The following is a 17,959-nucleotide window of genomic DNA, read 5'->3' as shown; positions in this document are numbered from 1 at the left end:
AAGCTGTGATTTTACCAGCAATGGTAACTTTAAAAAGGAAACAAATGCTGGTCACAAACGTCTGGATTACCATTGTGCGTCACAAGCGTTGAACGCTCCGGGACCTAAGTGGTTAGATCATCCGCCTCGTTTGCGTGGGAAATCATGTTCGAACCCCAGCCGAGTCATACTAAAATTTATAGAAATGGTACTTGCAGCTGCCTCTCATGGCGCTCAGCAGTAAGCAGTCAGTGCCTTACCTGGTTTCATGCTAATATGACCGTGTGCGAAATGGAGCTACATGTATGCGGCATGATGCCCTAGTGCTTGACTCAGCAATTGTTAAGCTACGTTAAACATCCTAATCACACACACACCCGTCACACACGACACGAACGTGAGCGTCTTTGTTTCACATCGAATACAAGATCATGCAGTGGCTGCTCGTCCATTACGTGTCTGAACTCGAGTGGAATTTCTGGTATTCGTTATCGCACGATATATAAAAAATGTGAGGACATGATCGTATTATAACGATACACTATTACTCAATGTTGTATGGCTAAAACAAAATTCGCGGATGATTTGATAAGACCAAAAGCAATTTTTCCGTCGTCATCGTTCCTTCAAAACCTGAACCGCCTAAGTATGGCAAAGGAACCGTATTTCCAAACTCAGTTCGTGCACTAAAGACTGGTTCTGCTTAATCAGGGAAAACCCAACTGATGCTGAATTTGGTTTTACAATGGTTAAGCTGGAGTCGAATGTGTGTTACTGATGTTTAAAAAAGATGTTCAAAACTTGCTGGGAAGGGCTAACAGCACGAATACGAGTTTGTTTTGTCGTCTACGTAAGTACTGTGACTTGAAGCTATAAACATGTGCTAAAATGTTTCCGTGAAAACTGTAACATGTTGATATATTTCGTAGTATTGATGCTCATGGAATAGGAAACATACAGTGGGTTTGGTGCGCCTCGTCTAAAGAATTGAATGACCTCTTTGCTCGAATAAGTCGAGCCCGTAAAGTTATCTTGCCATTTATTTACTTGCAGACGTTGGAGCAAATATCAAATCTGGTCTGGACATCGCTGTGTGCATGCAACAAATTCAAAATCGTAAAATGAATTATTTACAATGTCGTGCAAAGACACCATGAAAATTGACGCTGTGAAGCTGCTCAGCCATATTAGGAATAACTTGAAAGGGACCGCAATAAAGTCAATGATATATTACTAACACAACAGATTGCACGAGGAGTTCTCACAGACGGGTTTGAACAAATGTTTGCGCCATTGATTACACCTTTAAAAATAAACTGCTGAACGTGCCGAGGGTATTCACATATCCACAAAAGCCACAACTAAAGAAGTGACAGTGATTAATGGAACAGAATAAGAACACGGTCCCTTCATAAACCAAACGTACGACGGTTATCAATAAAGCTACAATAGCAACCGTGGAAGAGGTGACAACACTAACTGGATAAGAAGAAGAAGCGGGGCCAGTTAGTCATATAGTTAACATCACCAAGGATATTAAAAGAGCAGCAAGATCCGTTGCAAGGTCTATCGGAAATGAAGTAGTTACATTGAACAACACTGGCCAAAGGAGATGGATGAAGTCAATGAAAGTGTTAAAGAGGCGCTTATGCATATTCACAAGCCAAAGGAGCGAATATAAGTCATTGCTAAAAATAAAATAAAGTAAACCGAATTTCAGCAATCAACACAATATAAATTATATGACGATCCTACAACGTGTGTCTCCTTCGTACTAGGTGAAATACGAGTATGTAATGAAAATTAAACGACAAGCGAATAAGGATGTTAGTTATATTGAAAACCTATGGCCATAACAGTCATGCTAAGAATGAACTGAACATAGGGGTTTAAGCAGTCGAGATCGTCTGTGGTCGGAGTTTGACGAAACTGTTAACATACATATACTAACTAGAAAACATAGTGAAATGTACAGAAGATGTTTTTGAAAGGTATGAACAATTCAAACGACAGGAGGAACGGCGAAAAGTAAACGAAACAAAGGGCATCGGAAGCCTTTTTGGATCTAAGAATCGTGCTGATCGACTGGACATATTTGTGGGATAAATTCGTGCATGCAAGATGGCGCCTATGGTCATCATTGAAGCTACAAATGGAGAGATGCATGTATCGAGCGCTGATCCAAGAACTGGTTGAAGATATTCATGATAGAAACAACACCGACGATGAATTTTGACGAGGTTCAGATGTTATGTGTATGGAAAGAAATACAGACATATTTGATACGGGTGGTTGCGAAAACAGTCCCGAACATAACTTCGATGATTATCATCTCATCCACAAAACCAGGATTAAATGCCACTTTTTCAGCACTTGTAACTGCTGCATATTCACGCACACTTGATATCACAATTACATGGCTAAGTTTAAATTACATACACGGGTACGAACTGGCATTCTAATGAACCTTATTCGGGTCCGTACGACTTATAATCGATCAATGAAGATATTCAATGAAATATTCTGATGTCGACTTGCAAAAAAAATGAAAGTTTCGTAAGTGCTAATGAACACTCATTTTTCTCATTTCCATGGAACCTCAAACATATGTGGTTGATTTTGCACGTTCGTTTATAAGGTCAGTGTTAGGTTTTCCTGACTACATTTCAGACGATTCATGCGTGTGGGGTATTCTGTACAGGGGTTCATCTATTTGGGTTGTAACCAACTGAGGAGCCAGATGATTTGATGACAATTACGCTTGTGCATATTCCATGCCATAATACCTTTCTTCCTTTGTTCTGTGTAGGTCAAGTGGGCTCGCTTTGGATCTGCGTAGTGAAACAATAACGATCCAACTGTACATCATATATCGACTTAATATTCAATAATAACAAGATAGACTGTCGTGCATGGACATGTAAAATACCATACGTGTGAATAAAGCTAGAAAACAAGTATTCATAACCTATTACATAACTGGCTCAGTTCAAGCAGGATTCGACAAATCTCGGACTCGCCAGATACAGCGATTATTATAAGACAACTGCTGACCCAACAATAATGTTTGTCCAAGATGTAAAAGCTGTTTATGCAGTTCACAGACCAAATATAATTATGCAGTCTAGACATGATGCTGGTGATGATGATGCAGCTGTATACAATTAACGGTTTCCTAATCAAGATTTTAAACTGTGTCGATTACGACGCACCGATGCTGCATTATTCATTTCTAGCACAAACACCTCAATCAAAATATTTGTGTTTTGTACACATCTTCGCAAGGGGATATGTGGCGAAAAAGAAGCTATCGGTTTGTTCCATAAATATAAACCGATCTGGCGTATTGCAGGTGCAGCTGCTAGTAAATTTATACTGGAAAAGTTAACATTTCGGATGCCTGTGGTATCCAATTAAATGCGTACAGAATCATGTTTGTTATCGATTATGCGGTCGGGAACTACATCAACGTTGACATGTCTCTCACATAATACAGACGCCCACCCATCATCTACTATAATATAACAGTTTAGGTTTTGGTTGCAATATTTAACCAACAAGGTCTTACTGCAATAAAATCGTGTATCACCTTACAGCCAGAGATAAAGAAAAGGCACAAAGTAAAAATATATGTTCACAACTTCAAAGTGACTGAGGTTTCTTTGTGGTTATATGAATATCAGGAACCCTCTTAAGAAATTCCGTTTATCTATGCATAAGTTATTCCATATGCACAGTCATATGAAGATCTGATTGTAATATAGACCGGCATTAAAACCTAGACACGATCTACATATTTCACAACAAGACATGCGAAAGTTGTATCCAATTTGTTAATGTTCATTAGAACATCTGGGAATTGTTCAGGCAGTCCTTCGTCGACATGTATTTTCATGCACGTGTCCGTAAAGCTGGCTGGTGGTGATAATCGATGCTACGGTGTGATACATTGGGACAAGGCAGCATTTTTGCAGAGTGCTGGTGGTCGAGTGACGGTGATCGATGCATCCCTGTAAAATTCAAGATTACCTATTACATATTTAAATTAATAATGTCCTATCACAAAGTGCGAGTCCGCCCTGCTGAAAGTCAGCTGTGAAAAATAAAAAACGCAACCAAAAACAATTGAGAGGTCACACTAATATTTTCTCCATAAATATTTACTGGCATCGGCAGCAGCGGTTAAGGGCTGTCGGAAATGCGTGGGGAATGGCTTTGACAAAAGCGGTTAGTGGACGCATAGAAATTGACGAAGCCTTCGATTGCCAGGCACAAGTCATCAAATACCATCAGGAAAAACTATGATATTACCAGGTCGCAGAAGATGATGCAATTGAAGCTTCTCGGGCGCCCATTGAAAACTATTGATTTACTCTCCCTGGAAAACAATTAACCATTTTCGTGGTGTTTTTATGTGAGTTGAAAATGGATCGATGGTGCTGCTCATTCGAGAAGCTGGCATCGTCAATCTGAATTCCTGAACAGCTACTGACATTCACTGTGTCTCATAAATGCTAAGACGTTAACATAGTTTGTATCTGACTCTTATGGACTTGTACTGCCAGTTGAGGTTGTACGTTTTTATTCCGGAGCATTGTGGACGGAAACGGTTAAATTTATATTAGTCAGTACAAAGTCAATTGGATGAACTCATATGCAATCATCGTATCAATGAAATATTGCCTCTTAGTGGAGCGTTCAGCCACAGCGCAAACACATATTTATTTCACTTTAAAGTATATGGAATACTATACAGCAACGCATATTAGCATCTACGAGCATTTCTCTGCTGGACGGCACTTTGCTGATGTGGATTTGGGAAGATTTTGGACCAACGCGGATTTGACGAAGATTAGCATTATTATCGTGTGCAATGCGTGCTCAGCCATTTAACCTCATCATCATTAGCAACATACAGAGCCTGCAGTCCACCGAGGAATTTTGTCTGTCACATTCGATCACAATGTATGACATGGTCTGTGCGGCTCCACAGCGACAGGAAGAGTTAATGGCCTGGCCACATTCGACAAGGTTGACTGCACAACGCCCCTGTCTAGTCCGAAAGCGGTTCAGTGTGGTCCATAGATGACGGAGAAGATTGAAGTAAGAAGCGAAGAGAGGCTGCTCAGCTACGAGGGAGTGGCTTACATATGTTGAAGACCATTCCACGTTCAATGCTCAAATAGCTGAAATATCCTCCGGCAAGGGACCTAACCAGATAGGGCGTCTCTAAGTCAAGCGGACTGATGGATGTGAGGTGATGTCCAGGTACAGTGGAAGTTTCTCACTGGCATAGACCTTAGGCAACACGTTTGTGGTTGCTTCCTGGCGATGCAGATGTGGAGGCGAAATATTGTTGAGTACTGGTAGTCATTGTAAAGGTTACTGAGAATACTAGTGATGTTGTTGCTATTGATCCAGGTGAACTTGTGATATGTCAAGATCAATATGGCAATCTGAATATTTTTAATGCAAACATTCAAAATATTAGTGTCAAGCTCAAATGTAACTTTTGATTTATTTTTAACATTGTATGCGTAATTGAGTCTCACCGTGGTGATGATGTTACATAATTTACGCCCTGTTGTTGGATCTGCTTTCAAAAGATGCTAACATCGATAGCGATTATGATCCACATGGAAATGGATATCTGCTTCAAAACGGTGTTATCATGCCCCACTCCCTTATACATATGATTATAATATTGATTAGGGTCTAGTGGAATTTCATGGCTGGAATCACACTGATGTACCACTACCAACTTGAGGCCAGCTTTGGATCATCAGCAATATAATAATCTGTCCGGGATAGCTTTTGCAACGATACAATGGCATTAACGGATGTATCCAGTTCAGTTATATTCAGTGGTAATAACGTTAAGCCAATATTACCAGGGCTAGCAGCAAACAAATCACCTGATCGAATCAACAGGGACGCACTTGTTCGGGCAACATATGTAGGGCAAGGGCGATGGTTAGATAAGGGTGCTCGCGTAATCGTCTTTGTTTGCATAAACGCACTATCGCCCAAAAAGGTAATGTTTCCTAGACAAATTTGTTTGTTACCTGTTTTATAACTGAGACAATTGTGTCATAAACACGTAATTGTTTAGAAGCAAACGTGTGTATTGCGCCTGCATGTGTTGACGAAACGCGATTGTATTCTTGATTAAGGAACTATGACCGATTCCCTAAAAGAATAATCGAAGCGAAATAATAATTGCGAAATGAATCTGCCAAAGAAACCGTGCTGATCGTGAAATACAAGAACGTGTATTTGATCGTAGATGCTCTTTGCGGTCTCGTTTTGGCAGGAACGGATGGTCATATTGTAGCTGGAATCACGATCAGATCAACCATTATTGCTGTCGTTGTTCTGGAGTGTGCAAGCAGATTAATTTTGATGCGACTACATTCATGAGTACGCGTATATTACGAATAGATTGGGGCCGCACAAAAAAGTCTCAACACGATCAGCCAATTGCACTCAGTGGTAATCGAGGATAAAATAATATGTGCGGCTCAGTTTGAGATTGTGCTGAAACTCAAAGACAATTACGAACATAACAAGAACAGCACGGATTTACAACATGCAAAAGTATAGTAATAAAATCAAACATTATTTGTGCAGTGTACTTATATTTATTTCCATCACATGCTTGCCTGTCTGAATACAATCTATATGGGATTTTGTTTCCACTCTCATTGCAGACTGGAGTAGCATGAAAATGGGGCCTTCGACTTCATTCGTTACCTTTGGGGGCACTTACTTTATTACACTTATCCACACCGATTTGTTTCATGTAATTAGTAGTTACCATATGGTAGACTTAACCACATGTATTTGTGTTTTATGTAATTACATATTACCATGTGCTACTCTCATCCACACAGAAATGTTGTAGTATTTTAACAAGTCACTATATGTTACATTTATCCACACTGATTCTTATTATATTTAATGACACGTTATCATACGCCATAATTAACCACATCGGTTAGTATTTCATGTAAGTCCCAAAATGACTAAATAAAAAAAAAAACGGTTCCAAAATGTCGGAGTTGTCGCAGTTTAAGACTGCTAAAGGAATCTACTCATATTGTGGTGACATGATAATAGTGCACGATGAACATTTTTGAAAAGTGCAACAGATCCTCATGTAATATATTCCGACGATCATTTGGTTATAAGTGAATCCGTTGTGTAATTTGCACTTATTTATTCAGAACAGTAGCATATTTTTAAAAAAAATAATACTTACTTCTTCTAGCATTACTTTACGACAACTATGACCGAACCTGATAAGATGTTACAATCAGATTTTGTGAGTATGTCTTGCAATAATATTCACACGAGCACAGGTACAAAAAGATAACAATAATTCAATATCAACTGTCAATAATTACCAATGTACATTAAAAGCCTACTCAGTTTTATGACTCTCTGCTTGAATTTCACTTTCTTCCTCTTTTGTCCTAAACTACGTGAACGTTCTGTAGGGTTCTATTTTAGAATTCTCTGTTCAAGTAAAGGCACACATTGAATTTCCTTTTTTGAGTATGGGTATGCGTGTATAGTCCCTATTTAAGTTTAAATAATATTAATTTACTTTACCTTTTCTAATATCAGACATACCATATTGTTTCAGGAGGACAGAGAGAACAAAGAAAGAGTACGTATACATATAACTGTTTCGGTAAAATGTACTAATCACACATGGAATACAATTGTTATATGATGTTTTACACTCGTGTACCTATAAATCATAATAATTCGTCAAATACACATCATATTTTACCAAGAACTATAATTGTATCGGTTCATCTCTGATGCACTTTCGTTTCTTACCTAGGCTCAAATGTCAATCACACCAGTTTCAGTCGCATTGGTTATCATAATGATTTTGATTCAGCCCACAATGAGATGATCTGTTTGGGTCTAATAATGTCATATATATTAGCATAAAGATGTAGATATATGCAACATACAAAGAGGTAAATAAGTATTACCGGTGCGAGACAAAAAAAGAAAGTGTTGATTTTATTTTAAGTTTCATAACCATTACGAAAAGGAAATATAAGCTTATTGGGATAATGGTCTGGACATATCTCAATATCGAGGCCTCCAAGGAAGATGTCAGAACGTCCACATTATTGTCTGGACATACCTAAAGTTTGAGGTAGCCAAAGGGATGCAGCACCATTGTATTTGAGTTCACAAAGGCCATAGTCATAGTGCTTACTTACTAAAGGATACTTAACATCCTTGTCCAGTTCATTCAATTTCCATATTGTTTTCATCAGAAAAAAATAAATAGGTTTCATTTTTGAGTAATTACATACAAGCGGAAACTTTATCGACGAATGAATTATTTATTGCTTCAATATATGATAAGCATAATACATCATTGTGTCGTTAAATTACTGGACAGGTGGCCCATAAATAAAACAAAAAAGCCCCTGAACATATATAATCTAGTGTACGAAGCACATCAACTCTCATGCGTCTTTTTGTATTTGGTTCTCACTGCAGAGTAAAGTCATCTGCAGCGTAATCAATTCCGGCTTCCGAGGGAATTATGTTTGACGGTTCGCATGTTAAGCAGGCAGTGGGTATTTATTCGGGTAAAACTATCCAGTGCCATCGCTGACAACTGCATTATGTCGTAACACTGGATGGCCGAATCGCGACTGAATTTTGTCCCCATGTCAATATTGTGTCATGGACACCAGCTTTAGTGTGCTTTATTGGTACGTTGAGGATGATATGAATTTAGCGCATAAAATGTCTTCAACTCAAAGACAACACTCATACCATCAAAATCTCCAGTCCCGATACCGACACCATCAAGCCCTGACCTGTAACAACTGCACCTGTATCAGAACAATCCGCGTGAGATAAATTGTAAGCATGACCAAACACGGCGTTCAGAGATTGACTTCCATAAATAATTGTGGTTACCGATAATATTCTACCAGCTGTAAGTGGCCGTTTAGTGTCAAATTTGTTTCAATTGCCATGTATCATAAAGGTCTACGGTAATGTATTTTCGGTGTTAATTATCGTGATCGCATCACTGTATTCCTCGTGAAAATCATATTGCCACAAACAACAAACATCTACGTCGTTAAGTCAGGGAAATTATAAGAGATCACAATGATAACATGTTTTAACGCCGCCGAATCAGGGTGACTGGGTTCCTGCAATGAATTTGTGCTACGATATAAAATATAATCTCGAGCGTTTGTGTGTGGGTGTGCATGTGTGTGTGTGTGTCTGTGTGTGTGTGTATGTGTGTGTGAGTGTGCGTGCGTGTGTGTGTGTGTATGATAAAGCAAGAAGAAAAAGGAAGAACAGTAAAGAACATATACAAAAAGGTCAATTGAAACAGCGCCTCATCGTGTGACCACCACGGTGCATAGGGGTAAAAAAAAATGCGAGTATTGCATTACTTTTCACTTCATTTGATATGCATCCATATGACACAGAATGCTCTCGGTGAGTACAGGGAATCAAATGAACGTATCATAGCATGTTCGTCACTGTGCGGGACTATGTATGAAACATTTATTGTATTTGTAATTTTAATTTTTGAGGCATTTATGTAAAAATTAAATGATTTCAGTTCCAGTGAGAACAACATTTCAACTCTAAAACATAATTTGTTGTCTTTATGCGTTTTCAGGACTCTTGGGCTGATTAATCGCACAGCTCTTCAACATTTCCGATGTACATATGTTTGTGTGAAGCATAAAATTAGTAAATAAAGTGTATACTGATTAAAAGTTCTAATTCAAAAGAAGCGAAACTGCCCTCAGATACTCATATTTGTCACTCATCCATTTTCTGACCCATACCTATGTTGCTTAATGGGGAGATTTCAACGTTGAAATTGACGTAAAATGCAGATTCAGGACATTATTATTGTTGTTGTTGTTATTATTATTATCATTATTATTATTATTCCTCTTTCTCTTTTATCTTTTGGTTAAAATAGGCGACACCGGCCTCTAAGGTAACTTTAAAAATAGAATAATATCAGGTTTGCAAAGGATATTTTCGTGAAGCTTGGATAAGTTAACGTTGTGGAAATACAGAAAGTGGAAGCAGGGAATATCTATTCAAGCTTACTGTAACCACAACAAAATTTTACAACCCAATTTATTTTGCCAATGGCCCATATTTGAAGTATTCGCTACCGGATGCCAAGTTTCCCACTGGCATACTGAGGCCCTGCTGTAAAGGAAATAATTCAATCAATAAATTAATATATAAAAATATTCTCACAATTCATACATTCCATATTTATCAATCAATTAGTGAATAAGAAATACCACAAATAAGTATCCAAAATGAAAGACATCGATCGCATATTTTGCAATTCTTCGCTAGAGGCTACACCAGGAATATATAAGAAACTTGAAGGAAGTATTTCGACGTCAAAGGAGCAGCTTGTTGTGGTTGTAAAAGTAGAGGAAGCTATAAAAATTGAATTTGTTAATAAGAATTACTCGTCGCCTATGATCGCATAAGACAGTACTAAGGATCGAAACCAAGAGCAAGGAAGTGCGAAACAACGTTTGCGATATTCAGGTCCTATACTTGATTTTTTTAGGATCAGAATTATTGAAAAAAGGTAAGGAAAAAGAGATAATGAAAGTCGAGAAATTGCTCTATTTATTATTTATATTGAAGAAAGTAAATTTAGTTACATTAAAATAAAGAAAAACTGTTTTTAGTTATAAAATAAGAAAAGAAAATAAATTAGAGAGTCTACAGCAACCGGTATTCCCAGGCAGTCACCCATCCAAGCACTAACCGGGCCCGAGGTTGCTTAACTTCGGTGATCGGACGAGAACCGGTGTTTTCAACGTGGTATGGCTATAGACATTAGAACCTACAAATTTGAGACTAATTTGACTCTTCCTAGATACACACATGGATATATATATATATATATATTAGAGACAGGGGAGAGCTCTGCTTAAGACAATACATCTCTGCAGTTTCAATCTGTAAAGTAGCAAGGGTCTATTTGATCGCTGATGTCACTGACATGTAGGTTGCGATATTTGTACAGTCATTTGAATTGTAATGCAATGGCTAGTTCCGTGTCAAATTTCATCAAGGCTATCGTTTCCTGTCGTCAGTCAGCTTCATTAACTAAAAATAATGTTATACTCACAATTATTTCTGAGAAAATAAATCACATTTCTCTCGATTTCATGCAGGTATATATCGATGAAAGGTCGGTCAAGTTTGCATGGCAGGCTAGTAAGCACAGGGGCTCGCATCGTTGCTTACAATTTAACTGACAGTCATACATTTTATAATATATATACGACTGATAGTTCAATTGTAAGCAATGATGTGAGCACCATGTGGCTAGTAAGCAGCTACCCTATGCCGATACCGCATGGTGTCTGCGATTTCCAATGTTTTGATAAGAAAACAAATATGTTCATAAACCCTAAAACAAATGTCCAAATATCAAAAATCGCTATTTTGGGACTATCATGACTTCATTCAAGGATATTCTGAATTATATATATATATATATATATATATATATATATATATATATATATATATATATATATATATTGTAATACATTTAGAGCAGGTGTACTTGGTGATAGCGCCCCGTTTTAAGCAATTCTTAGATTTGTGTGATTACTTGTTTGATTATTGGAATTCGGCGCCATGGAAATATTCCTGGCCCGAACTAATGAGCTAATTAATAGAAGCAAACGTCATGGAGTGAAGTGAAGTGTGTGTCCATGATGTCCTGGTTCACTAGTAGTGAATTCCGACCAAAACCGAATGAATGTCCCTTTCGTATAGTACATATTAAAATCTAGTGTTATACATTGGTAGCATGACTGGAAGGACAGTACTTACGGTATTAAACCGGTAAATTACACAAGGGCATAAATAAAAGGGACTTGGCAGACACCATTTATGTCGCCATGTGGGCAAATATGGTGCAGTTATATCGGCGAAATGTGCCTGGAAAGCATACATTGACTGGCCTAAGGTGGCGGAGTTAAAATAGTTCCCATTGTTAGGGAGTACTCATATATGTTCAAAGGCGTGAATGGTTTGTGGTACGGAAACATAATGAAGCCAAAACACGCAGATGTACGGTTGATAGATAGTTGGCAGTTTGGTTTATCTGTGGTCTTGCATTAATTAGAGAAAAATTTAGATATAGAATGGACACGTCGGGCTTTCTAATTTACAACTGAGGTTGTATGTAAGTCGTTGGAAAGTCGGGGTAAACTTAAGACTTCTAGCGAGAATCGCGCCAGGGTTTGACAGCCGCTCGGTCAAGTAAATACCCGTATGAGTGTAACAATATATATATATATATATATATATATATATATATATATATATATATATATATATATATATATATATATATATATATATATATATATATGACAGAAATAGTATTTTCAACCTTTCAACATTGTTCTGATTTTCTGGTTTAATACTAAAAGTAAGTTTAAATATATATATAAGGAATTTGCAAATTTTATAAAAGTCAGCTTGCCTTGAAAGTAGTAGGTCAATATGAGACAATGTAGAATTTAAGAAAATGTCATTATATGTATTGAAACGTTTGTTTCCTTTGTATCTGTTGATACCTAAAAACCATATCCCAATAATTATAATTATCCAAGACTATATGTAAATAATACATGTATCAATGTATGTATGTATGGATGGATGGATGTATGTATGGATGAATGAATATCAAAAAAGACACACACATATCTTAAAACACTCTCAGCCACCCAAGATATATATGATCCGTTTTTTCGAGATAAACTTGGTAAAATTCAGAATGGTATAATTATCCAGTACGATCAGTAGAGATTTTTTCCCTTGTTTGCAATGGTCATAGGATAACGCGTTAAAAATAAAATTACATAGGAGTACTGTTATTGTTCATAGCTGATAAAGTTATGCGAGCTTCGTTGCATACTCTCTCTCTCTCTCTCTCTCTCTCTCTCTCGTGTGTGTGTGTGTGTGTGTGAAACATCCATGGCATGGTTGCGTCGTCCTTGTATTCACCAGTCGGTCTCATGACTTAATATAGAGTGGTTACGAAAAGATACGGGGATGAATCATAATTACTCCTAAATTGACTGCAGTTTGATCCCTTTGATTTATACGGCAATGATCCTTTGAGATCTTTGAGAATAGTCGATCCGGTTTAACAAGTAATATATCGTATCACTGACATTACCATCGGTGTCTCCGTGTTCACGTAAAATGCACCCGTACAAATGCATTCCATCGAATCGCGGAAGAAAATAAGAAGTTAAATGGTCACTGTGCACGCAACTTAAACCTTGACAAGACTTAGGATGTAACCAATCTTCGGTGAATGGAATGATTACATTGCACTATTATTTAACGGCGTACAATTTTATCCCATCAACGAAACTTGGTTCATCCACTTTTAATTATTGATTGATGAGTTGGCGTAATTTGTCTGAAAATTAAACTTTGTCGCGATAAATTGACAATCGTGATAAGAATCAGGAGAATTATCGAAAAACAGCACTGGATTCGATATTTGGAAGATACAAAGCAATTGAAAGCTGAGGCATTTGATACATTCCCTTGATGAGGAGTATTGCAATTTAGCTATATCGTTTGTCTTCGCTCGTCTAGGTTCATTGAGTCACAACATGTCATTTCGCAGTATTAGATTGTCGTGTATTTCTTAAATCACCCAAATCGAGTCAAAACTGAGCTACGCCGTATCGATAAGTTTTTTTTTTCTCACTCCGTTGTCACGATCCGAATTGTTTTTCGCAACTAATATTTCACTTTTACCTGCCAGATATGCGAATGTTCTGTCCAGCGGCGCATTAGAGCATCATCGCTTGGAACTATATGATAATATATTCCCGCCTTCTATTAAAATGCGTTTATTCGTATTAAATCTCATACAAGTATTGTTGCTTGTGTAATTAACACTGGCCGAAAACATTACCTCAAGCGATCCTAAAGAGTAATATATACGAATCGAATATATACTGGCCACAATGGGAATCGCGTTCAGGGATTTCATTTATGTCGCCAATTGGATTAAAGTACTTAATACGAGGATCAAAATGGCCCTTCTCCGATAAATGCGGTGATATTTCCCTCGGGTTATTATAACTAAGGTACATTTATCACGCCTATACTACAAACTATGTTGAAATTTAAAAGGGGTTTATAACAAACATAATGCAATTACGACTGTGACTGCCCCCGCTTGTTACTGTCTCGTTGGGACGGTTGAGAAAATCATTCGGGTTTATAACGATTCTGATCTTCGCTGGTGTAGACTCTGAGCGGGATATACTATGGGGTTAACGAAACGATCTCGTGAACAACACTGAAACCAGGCAGAATTGTGTCTTCAAATAATCTCGGTTATTTATAATTAATTTATATCCATAACTATGTGGATAATAAGTCTTGACGTGGGAACAATGGGTGGGGTTGGAGACATAAAGAATACGACAATCGCAAATATATCAATACTTTTATTTGAAACCAACGTGGACTGTAAATCTTAAGCGGATCACTAGGAATCCGCATCAGTGTAAGTCGCTAATTCTATGCCTTGTCCTGGTCAGCATATATTCGTTTTTTTCCATCGTGAATACTTGTATATTATCAAACCCGAATATGCTGCCACTAGCCTGTGGTACAATGACCGGGTGATTAACGTAGGTAATAAATCTGTATCGAATTAACATATGCAGTTTCTGTTGGTGACGCTCTATAAAAAGATATCAGCCAAAGACCACTTGCCAGTTGGATATTCATTCGTAGACTACACATTCGTCGCTGGTTAGTTGACTGACCGATGGATACATAAAAATGCCATCAAGTGGACCGGAAAGCATATATATTATTCAAAAAGGCGTTGTTTATCATAAAGTAGGAAATACACTTACGTTCGACACCAGTTTAATAATTCTCCATGAAGAAAAAATTAAAAATAACTTTAGCCACTGAACATAAAATGTACAGTACATATGTTGAAAAATACGTGTAAATAAAATAAACCAGTACTCACTGTAACTTAAAGATTTACTATATGGAAAACACGTGTCCCATAACATTGTCAATAATGAGAGAGATGTGCATGTGAACGTTATATATATACACAATGCTTGTGTCTCACGCGCAGTGGACGAGACCTACCAGGTATGCTCGTAAAATTCACTAGCAATTAAGCAGGTGAAAATAAACAACATTAAATTTGTTTAAAGCATGGTCATTAATATTCGTAATATCATTTGAATTGAAAGAAAATGCTGAGAATTTACATTATCAAGTTCTATAAAGCATTATGTCAAACCGTACACTAACCTCCAGTAACAGTGTTATTGTTATTACTCTTAACTTTAATGGGAGTACAACACTCAGTATACATACAGTGGGTGGGACATATGTGCCGGTTATTTATCTTTTGTTCGCGCACACAACATTACCAAACTTCAGGAGAAAAACAGCAATTAGTTAATATTGTATGGACGACTCTTTGTATTGAAAATATGCAATCATTGTACAACATCATATTCAATAGGATCGATACGTGTATCAGCTTAGGAAAATATTTCAGCTAGCTTGGTTGGGTTAAGCTTTTGTACAATGAAATAACGTAATACCGTATATACTTGAGTCCAAGTCGAGTCTAACTACAAACAACACAGATCACGTTCTGCCATTGTATAATTCGCCGGCAGATGAGGATCTAATGGTGTTAGTCCTAATGATAACTCCTAACAAACTGTATAGATCCAAATCTAGGTCTGTGCTGTTTGCAATTGGACCCAATGTATATGCAAGCGTAAGCGATATATATTATATCAGCGAAATTTCTCTCAAACAAGTCAGTATTTATATTTACCATTATAAAGACGTAAATAGCGATGTCTTCGTTACGGCTTAGAACGTGCAATTTCGCAGGGATTTATTATAATTGTTTGTTTGTTTGTTATTATTTGCTGGGGTAGTATAGAGGTACCTATTAAGATCATGAGCTTGTATAGACACTATTTATCCCCGGTACAAATAAAGAAAAGACTTAATTATTACCTTATTGAATTAGATTTTGCAGTACAATCGCACGACACGGCTCTCGGACCTAATACGCACTGATTCCAAAATGTGGTGGTAGCTGTCTTGTATTTCTTATCAGCAAACCTAGTCTAGTTATATAAATCACTTGTCTCTCGGGCGTCTGAAGATCGTTTGCAGATCTAAAGATATCAACAACAACAACAAATGTACCGTGCGATATATTATAATTAGGTTCTTGAAAATGGTCAAACTGATAAATAAGGTTAACTGTGTTCCGATATAATTTTAATGAAACAACGTATATGATTGACATTAATGCTATCTAAAACACCAATAGTCTCTCGGTAATGATTGTTCAATACGAAGCCTTAATTCCCTCTCATATCTTCAGGTATTTGTATCACGTGGTCTGAAGGATTCTTCACCTAGTGGGATAAATTCATTATGTGGTCGACATGTTTGAAAGTGATTTAAAGAAAGTATCACCTGTATAATTTTAGATCTGATGTTATTTAAAAAATGACTCACTATAACTGTACTGTATTGAAACAACTGGACAAGATAGTTTTTGCTTGACAGTTTGCGGATGAAACAACACACTTATCCAGAGACATTACCTAAACTTGTACTAACTGCATTATTGGGCTTTTTTATTTTTGTACATGTTGCACACAACCAAAACTGTAATATCCATATATCTATTATTTACTACCTGCTCATATAAACTATGTTAGCAGGACTTACAGATTTTCATGCTTCGTGCAGTGATCTTCGTGCACTTATCGTATTTTATACTCGAGTGTCATGGCTATTTGTAAAGTAAACACAGTTTTTGTTTGTCAGAATATTTAAAACGCAATCTCGTCTTGCTTCCTTAAAGATGCCGACATCATGGGATGACTACATCAACTTAATGCTAAAAAGCGGCTACGTAAGCAAGGTCGCCATCTATGGTATCGATGGCGTGAAATGGGCGACGTCACAGGGATTCGAGCTGTCCGAGGATGATATCATGACGTTGGTCCGAGGTTTCACCGACCCAAATAAGCTTTACATAGATGGGATCCGAATAGGTGGGCAGAAATTCGTGTGCATACACTCCGACAGTTGGCTGATGGTAGGGCAGGAAAGCAGCACAGGGCCCGGGTGCATCGTGCACAGATGTAATAAGTGTCTTGTAATTGCTATTCATGAGGAATGGTTAAACCACAGTGAATGTCGCGAGATTATCACAAAAATGGGAGACCATTTAAGAAAGGAAGGTATTTGAGCGAGCATACGATATATTTCAATTCATCTTGTAGTATTATTTATATCACATATCATTATTCTTTATGACAGTTTTTAAACCCATGATTATCATGATTGGGACACGATTTCATGACTGAGACAAGACAGAAGTCAGAGGCTATTCAAGAACTGGAGTCTCAAAATTGCATCTCTGTATTTGAAATCATGATTTTTGTGGATAGATATAGGATGATGTATTATATTGGAAGAAAAAAAATAATCTAGGGTATAACATCAGATTCTCATTCCTCAGGATAATATAGATGGGCAAACATGGAAACTTCATAATATTATACTGAAATCTACAGGCTGTGACATAACACGGTGTTAAGTCGATTCTTACACACAAAATATTATTAAAAAACAGCTACCAGAAGTAACAAACGATACCATCTACTAGCGTTGAAGTAGTTATGAATTACTTTTCATGAATTTATTATGTGCGCAACTTGTATAGAAACAACGTCTCCATCGTGATGCAGGTGAGTTATGGCAGCTGTGTGGTTACTTCTTTGGCTGCTATTGAAAACTGAGCATGCAGGGGTCACGTAACAGGAACCTGATTACATTGATTTTGAACATCATC

The 17,959-nt window shown here is 37.2% G+C and overlaps 1 non-coding gene across 1 annotated transcript; it reads right to left on the bottom strand.

Annotated features, from left to right (window-relative positions):
• Window positions 1-10,749: 10,749 nt before the first annotated feature.
• LOC149774129 (5S ribosomal RNA) lies at window positions 10,750-10,868 on the bottom strand. The gene has a single exon (XR_016417074.1). It is a non-coding gene; the product is annotated as a 5S ribosomal RNA (ribosomal RNA).
• Between the last annotated feature and the right edge of the window lie 7,091 nt (window positions 10,869-17,959).

This window comes from Sinohyriopsis cumingii, unplaced genomic scaffold (genome assembly GCF_028554795.1).
Source record: "Sinohyriopsis cumingii isolate HCF-2022 unplaced genomic scaffold, ASM2855479v2 utg000426l, whole genome shotgun sequence".
NCBI classification, from domain to species: Eukaryota; Metazoa; Mollusca; class Bivalvia; order Unionida; family Unionidae; genus Sinohyriopsis; species Sinohyriopsis cumingii.
This window is presented reverse-complemented; position numbering and strand designations above follow the sequence as displayed.